This window comes from Arachis ipaensis, chromosome B6 (assembly GCF_059453495.1).
Source record: "Arachis ipaensis isolate K30076 ecotype BB chromosome B6, ASM5945349v1, whole genome shotgun sequence".
Lineage (NCBI taxonomy): Eukaryota > Viridiplantae > Streptophyta > Magnoliopsida > Fabales > Fabaceae > Arachis > Arachis ipaensis.
The window spans coordinates 119,179,048-119,187,556 of record NC_142441.1 but is presented as its reverse complement, the minus strand read 5'-3'; positions in this window follow the sequence as shown (position 1 = coordinate 119,187,556).

Sequence of the window (8,509 nt, the reverse complement as noted above, 5' to 3'; positions counted from 1 at the left end):
TTGAATTCGTTCTTGCAGTTATATGTTATGTTACTATTTGCTTTTGTTTGTTGTTTGTCTATGTTCTTTTGTTGTGGTTAGTTTGATCTGGGACACGTGGTCGTTATATAAAAAAGTAAATTAACTTGTTTCATATCCTATTAAGAACTCTCCCGTTCTTACTCCTATCTTCTTACCCCCCTTCAAATGGAGACGAGTGTCATTTTCTATGAGCTCGAGCAGCCTTATGTGTACAAGGATCTTGTCCTTCATAGCTTCTATGTGGTGGCCGCGGAGCCTCAAGTCCATAAGTACGTAGTTAGAGATCATCCCTTTCAGCACCTGCTAGCTTCACCTCTCTTTGATCCCAATGCACCGTATGCTTTTCTGCTATCGTGGTCACATCTCGATTCTGTCCACCATCCTTTTGATTACATGCATGGAGGTCCTGTTCCAGTACATCAGGATGATCAGGTAGTGCCTGAGCCTGGCCCTGTCGTCGATGACTACATCCCTAAGTCTCCTCTAATTTCTATTTTCAGCTGGTGGATCAACCGATTGCTGCGTGTTCTTTCTTTCGCTTCCCTTTTTGCTTATGGTGACTTATCTTGAAAATAGAAATTAGGATAAAAAAACAAGTAAATACAAAAGCAAAGAAGCATAGGTTGTTGGAATGAGGTGATGATCACTAAAATGAAGTGAGTGAATAAGTTTGTGACATGAAGGAAATAAGTGTGTGTATTCTTGGTTGCGCGCGGTTTAGAACACACACACTAGCATGAAAAACTATGTCACAATTATAAAAAAAAATACACTTCACTTATTCTAGTGTGCTTGAAATGATTTAAGGAAACTTGTAGGTTAAGATAAACAAACAAGCAATAAAGAACATAAAAGCACTCAAGCAATAATCAAACAATTGTGAAAAGGATAATGAGTGGACATTGATTGATGTGCAAGGAAACTTAATGAACAAAAGAATCTATAGAAATCACACATCAATCAATAACACACTTAAATTTATTTGTTTGTATCACCTAATTGACATAGAAGTGGTAGACATGGGTGCTATGCAACTTAGAAAAAGAGAGATAGAAGTGAAAATCAATCACATAGCAAGCATGGTCCACAAAGGTTGAAAAGCTAATAAATATGCAATTAGGTAAGCTTACGATCTAATTTCACAATTCCAAAATCTCAATGCATGAAATAGGTGATGTAAATAAAATTCAATCATAAACAAGCATCACCTAACAAAGAATGCGTTGATTATACACAATTGCCTAACAATAGATAGTGAATTCAAATTACATTCTTGCAGGCAATGTAAATAGTACTTGGTATGCACAAATATTAAACATGAAGAAGTCAAACCAAGCAATAAAATATAACCTCAACAAAAGAACCCAACAATGAATAATTTTAGCATCAAGAAACAGGAAATTAAATCAATAATCCAACACTTATCACCTAAACAGAAAATCAAACGAACTAACTAACTAACTAACTAATTAACTATCTAACTAAGAAAAAAATGATGGTGGATGGTAAATGGTGGTGGTAGATGATGGTTGGAGAGGGGAAGAAGAGAAGAAAAGGAAAAAGAAGAAGAAAAGAAAAGAAATAGAGAGAAGAAAAGAAAAGAAATAGAGAGAAGAGAAGAAAAGAAGAGTATGTGAGACAGGGGTGTCCACGCGTAAGCATGGGTTGGGAGCATGGAATGTGACGCGTGCGCGTCTGGCACACGTAGGCGTGGAATGGAAAAATAGGGTGTGATGCGTACATGTGGCTCACGCGTACGCGTGGGAAGAATTTGTGCTAGACGCACAGTTCTCACACCCTACGCGCATAAATCATTGTGTCAACTGCACGATGGCACAGTGCTCGCGCGATCCTAGCACGCTCAAAATCAGGGGTGTCACGCGTATGCATGATGGGCATTTTTTTAAAGAAGCGTAGAATAAAAACAGGACACTCCTACCTAATATTTACATTTTTAAACTAACCAAAATTCAAAAATAACAAAATCTTTATCTTTTTTTAAATTTTTTTTTAAAATACTCTAATATGCAACTCAAAAAAAATTGGAATGCCAAACAAGGATTCAATTCAAAACAAATAACCCAAAACTTAAAGCATCAATCTAACTAAACAAACTAACACATAAGGCAATACACACAAGAATGATATAAAAGAAAGAAATTACCTAACAATGGCAACTCAAATTCATTTATCAACTATATATACAAGATAATGGAAAGGGGTTACCATGGTGGGGTGTCTCCTACCTAGCACTTTTATTTATTGTCCTTAAGTTGGACAATTGGTGAGCTCCTTGTCATGGTGGCTTGTGCTTGTACTCTTCTTTGAACTTCCACCAATGCTTCGACTTCCAATAAGCTCTAAAGTTTACAATTAATAGCACCAAGCTTTGATGAAGTTCCATACAAGCTATGGGCTCCCATAATTGATCCTCATGTATGCTAGGATCCCAAATCTTGTTTCTACACCCGTCTTCAAGTTGACCATCATTATTCCATCCGGGTGGCAAACATTTCGAATTCTCATTCACACACCAAAGCATCTTCCTAGACCCATTCAATGTAGCATGACTCTAACCTTTGCATTTCAACCTTGATGATTCAACTAAAACAAACCTAGGATTGTATTTCCAACCACTACACAACTCTCTCTTACTCTTCACTCCACAAAGAGCTCTAAGTTAAACATCCATTTCAAGTAAGCCATATTTAAGTGGGATAATAAAGCTTAAGGATATGAGTTTTACCCACTCAAATGATAAGATGGATGGTTGCTTAGCGAGAGAGGCTCTAACCAGCTTTGGTAAGGTGATTGCAACTCCCTTTTGCTCCTACTTGATAACTGACGAAGGCCGGATTCACCGTCAATCTAGGTTTTCACAAATTAGAATCTTATCGTTGAAGGTATAGCCTAGACCAACGATCAATCCACCACGTCAAATGTTTAATCTAAAAATATGTCACAATTCAAAACCAATTCAATTCTGAGAGTTTCAATTCACGGGTCGTCTCCCAAGGACACTTGAGACCAATGAGTGTGCAATCTTGGTTGTGAGGATCATGGGATTTTCAATAAAGGGATAAACATATAAAGCAATGAAAGAACATGCAAAATTGTAATAAATGAACTAATAAAGGAATTAATAAAGGAACTATGCAATATTGACAAGTAAAGTGTAAAAGGAACTAATATTAATGTGTATGAAGAAATTGAAGCATAAAAGGTATCTTGGCTTGGAGTGAGCTATGGGTCCTTTTCTTGTTGGAACCATAACTATGCCAACTAGAATGGATCAATCTCATTTGATCAATTCTCACATCGGAAAGTAAATTAAATGAGCATAAGTGTTCTTAACCCACAAATCCTAAATTGCTTGCTAATTAACTTAGCAACAACATAGCGTTAGTGGGAACAAGAACAATTAACGATCCAAAATTGACACTAAATGTTGGACATTTCAATTCTAGGAATCCAATTGCGCACTTTTCCCAAGTCAAGAGATAGAAAACTAGCCCAAAATCATGTTTGACATTTTGTCAAACACTTGGTGGGAAAAAAGCTTAAACATGGAAAAAATGAGAAAGAGCTTGAAACCAAAAGCAACAAATGATCTCAATCAACAATAAAGACTCAAGAAAGCATGTAAATATCATCAAACATCAAATTCATCAACAAGAAATAGAAATTGCAAAGGATAACTGAAATTGAACTATAACTTGAATTACAAGAAAGTGTAAGAACAACGTAACTATAAAGAGTAATAGCAAGAGATACTTACAATGGGAATTAGCAAAATCCAAGATCAAAATTGAAATGGCACTTGAATGTAAAAACCCTAGTATAAACCCTAGTAGAGAAGATGATAAAAAACTTAAAGAAAAACTACACTAAAAACTATCTACCCTACTCCTAAGCTATTCTAATGTTATGCTCTTGACGAACGGACTTTTGACGGTTTAGAATTTCACAATAAACTCTCGTTGCTAGTATAGTTTCTAAACCAACAAAAAATCCTTTCATACAAAATCTTGTTTGTCACTAAAGCAAACCCAATAAAATTAAAAACCGAAGTATTTAAATCACGGGTCGTCTCTCAAAGAATTGCAGGGAGGTGTAATTTATTATTGGTTATGGAATTGTATGTTTTTGGGTTTTTTTGAATAAGGAACAAGAAAATAAAATAGCAAAAAAGTGAATTAATAATTAGAAAAGCTCTTGGCAAGGTATGAAAACTGGACGTCCTATCCTAGTTATCTTATCAATTGTGATGAGAATTGTCAACTGCTCTCACTTAATTAACCCTTACTAAATAAAGGAAAGTCAAGTGGACTAATCAATTTGATTCCTTAAGTCCTAGTCAACTCCTATGGAAAGACTAGCTTTAGAGGTATCCAAATCAATCATAAATTTCCAATTAACAAGCAACAAAGGAGTTCGATAACTCAAGTGTCTCCAATTAATCAATTTAAGCCAAGAATGTAAAAAGCTAAATTAAAATCATAAATCTGAAATACCTCAAATTGCATTAAATAAAGAAATCAAATCTAACATGGAGTTCATAAACTAAATTGGAAAAATAAGTAATTAACAAGAGAAATAGATGAACCAAAGCACTAGAATAAATAAAAGTAGAAGAGAAACTAAATTAAAGGAACATTGAACCTGGAATGGAGAAGAAGTAAACATAACCTAAGAGAAATCCTAAATCCTAAAACCTAGAGAGAGGAGAGAGCCTCTCTCTCTAGAAACTACATCTAAAACCTAAATTGTGAATAATGAGAAGTTGTGTTAATAAATGAATGGATTCCCCCACTTTATAGCCTCTAATATGTGTTTTATGGGCTGAAAACTGGGTTAGAAACAGCCTGAAATCTCCCCCAGCATTTTCTGTTATTTCTGCAGACCGCGCATGTCACGCGTATGCGTCAGTCACGCGTACGCGTCACTGGTCATCTTCGCGTGTCACGCGTACGCGTCAAGAACGCGCACGCATCATCTAGCAAATTTCCAATCCACGCGTACGCGTCAAGTACGCGCACGCGTCACTGTAAAAATCTCCAAATCACGCGCACGCGTGAGCTATGCATGCGCATCGATGCTCACTGGTTGTCTCCTTTATTTCTTATGCTCCTTCCATTTCTGCAAGCTTCCTCTCTATCCTCTAAGCCATTCCTGCCTTACAAAGCCTGAAACACTGAACACACAGATCACGGTATCGAATAGTATAAAGGGGAATTAAAATATACAAATTAAAGGCTTAGGAAGTAAGTTTTCAATCATAGAACAGAACTAGGAAGGAATTGTAAAATCATGCAAATCATATGAATAAGTGGGCAAGGACTTGATAAAAACCACTCAATTGAGCACAAGATAAACCATAAAATAGTGGTTTATCAGCTCTACTATGGTCTTCATTCTCCCTTCCTTATGAGCTAAATGGCTTCAGAAATGGGCTTCAAATCCATCAAAATTGCGAGTCACGTGCTATTTTAATGAAGGCATGTGCGTCCATCTGTGCGGACGCACAAACGTGTGCGTCCGCACACTCTGCGAAAAATCCCAACCCGTGCGTACGCACAGGAGGTTGTGCGTACGCACACTAGGTGATGCTTGACTAGACGCGCGACGCGGCTCACGTGCACGCATGGCTCTAATTCGATGGCTGTGCGTATGCACGCATGTCTGTGCGCACGCACACTAGGCTGAGCTCTTCTCCTTTGATTCTTCATGCTTCCTCCACTTTGAATGCTCTTCTTTCATTTTCTCCAAGCCATTCCTGCCTTATACCTCTGAAATCACTCACAAATAACATCAAGACATTGAATGGAAGGTAATTGGAATAAAATTAATCAAATTAGGTACAAAAGAGCATGTTTTCATAATCAAGCACAATTTAGGAGGAAAGTTCAAATGCATGCTATTTAGTGGAATAAGTGCAAGTTTATATGATGGAATCCATTCAGTTTCAACCAAAAATCATCATCAAATATGGATTCATCAATTCCCCCATACTTAAATACTAGCATGTCCTCATGCTAAACACACTCAAAGGAGATAGATGAAGGGAAAATGATTTATTCTATATACTACCTAAATGCATGTAACTATCCTAAGGGTTACTATCAATTATGCACTATGCAAAGAGTTGGTAAAACAAACCATGAAATTCTAATCCATCACAATAAGGCTTTGGGGCAAATGCAAAGAGTTTATGCATTAAGACCAATATCCAAGGATTGAATTGAACTTTTCAAAACTAATCAACCATCAACTTGCAAGAAGATACAACATGAGATGCAAGAACATAGAATTGAGCGATCGAATCCCTCACCAGATGTGTATTCACTCAATTTGCTCAGTGTTTAGGGCTTAATCACTCAATTCTCCTTTTATCATGCTTTTCAAAAATTTACACTTCATCTAACAATCAACTAGTATTTGATGCATGAAAGACAAATATCATGAGGTCTTTAGAGGGTTGTAATGGGGCGAGGGCTTAGGTAGGATAAGTATGGTTAAGTGGACTTAAAGAATTAGTTCTTTGATTAGCTTAAGTATCCACCTAATCTTATATTACCTATATACTCATTAACAATGCATCCTAGCTACCAATTTTTCTCCTATCTCACCTTACTCATGCACTTTCTTTTCAAAACATGAACATATACATCCTTTATTTCAATTATTTCACTTTCTATTATGCACAGTTTTTTTTAACTCTTGTATTTGTTAGCACAAGAGATGCATATGACTTAAAACAAAGAACACATGAGCATTTTTCTAATTTCCAATTTTTTTCACAATGAATCCCATGCCTCTATCACCAATGCTTCCCAACAATTTCCCCACACTTAGAATATACACACTAATTCAACCAAGCTAATCAAAGAGTAATTCAAGGACATCAATGGTCTTTCGCTTAAGGGGAAGTAATGTGCTAAAATCAAAATAAAAGGGAATTATAGGCTCAACAGGGGTTCACAATGGTGAGTACAAGAGTTGGCCATATAGGTCGGTGAGTTTAACATCAAAGATGGCCTCAATCATGCTAAATGCATCCAAACAACAAATACAGGATATAAAGAATCATGCAAATCAATGATCACAATAAAAAAGGAGTAAAATCACACCAGAACAAACATTATGGTTGAAAAATGAAACCATCTATCAAGGCTCAAAGCTTACAAGGTATGTTGTTCTAGCTCTTTCCTATGTTCCACAAACAAAATACTTCAAGCAAGTTGGAAAACACAATTTTTTTCAATTCAACCGATGGTATGCCCTAAGAAAGATTTCATGGCAATTTCTTAGTTTTTCACCAACTTATTGATTCTATCATGCAACATGCAAGCATTAACTGTAACACCCTAATTAGCCTAAGCCTTACCTCGCGTCGTAAAGCAAAGGTTAATCAGACGTTATGACAGTTCTAAGCTCATACGTATAATATATAGAAGAATAATATAATATCTAGAAGCCTGATGAAAGATATAGCTCAAATTTTGGATTTGAAAAGCGCAAAACGTACTAACGAAGCTACTAGCTTGAGGCACAAGAAATAGGTAAGATACTTCAAAAGATAAGTATATAATATAAAAAGAAACTAGTCACGACTCACGGAGTTTAAGCTGACTAGCCATATATAAGTATACAGAAACATACAGTGAAAACAGCTTATACAAGGGTTTCTCTCATAATACAAGCCTCTAGGCTAAACAAAATACAAAAGAGAGATGTATAAACAGATAAACCAAAAAGACTCCAAAATAATCCAGGATCCTCCGCTTCTGTCACCATCCTGAGCAATTCACCGAGGTGGGTTGCGACCTACATCTGAAAAATACAACAAAGATATGGTATGAGAACTGGAGCTTCTCAGTATGGTAACAGTGTCCAGTGATGTAGGATATAAGACCCCGGGACGCCAAAGGCAATCCTAAGCTTTATATCCATCACAAGATTCAAACTTAAAGCATCCTAAAACAAATAAGCATAATATACCAACATTAACTTAAATAAACCAGGTAATTTATCTTAGGGGATTTCTATTCTAACCAAACGCCGCTGTCCCACAGCCTTCACCAACCGATCCTCCATGCGATCCCATCGCCACCGCCTTCCGAACCTCCTCAATCCCAGTAGAAAACACAGGTAATACACAATGCAAGTAAAACACAAGTAGAAGCATACAAGGCAAAATAATTCATATAGCAAGTAAGCATGTTATTCAATTAGGCAAGCCATTACAAGTAAACAAAGCATACAAACAGATAGAAAATGCATATGATAAATGCCTGCCCTACTGGCTGTGATATCACATTGTCGGTTCAACTGCCAACCCGACACATCTCCATGGAGACGTCGCCCTTCGGATTTCTCATATGGGAACCCCCAAGATATAGTGCCCGGATCACTGTCCAGGTACTGGCGCCTGCTCGCCCTATAAATCCGAAGGGATGCGAGTAGGGATGGCAACGGGTCCCCATGG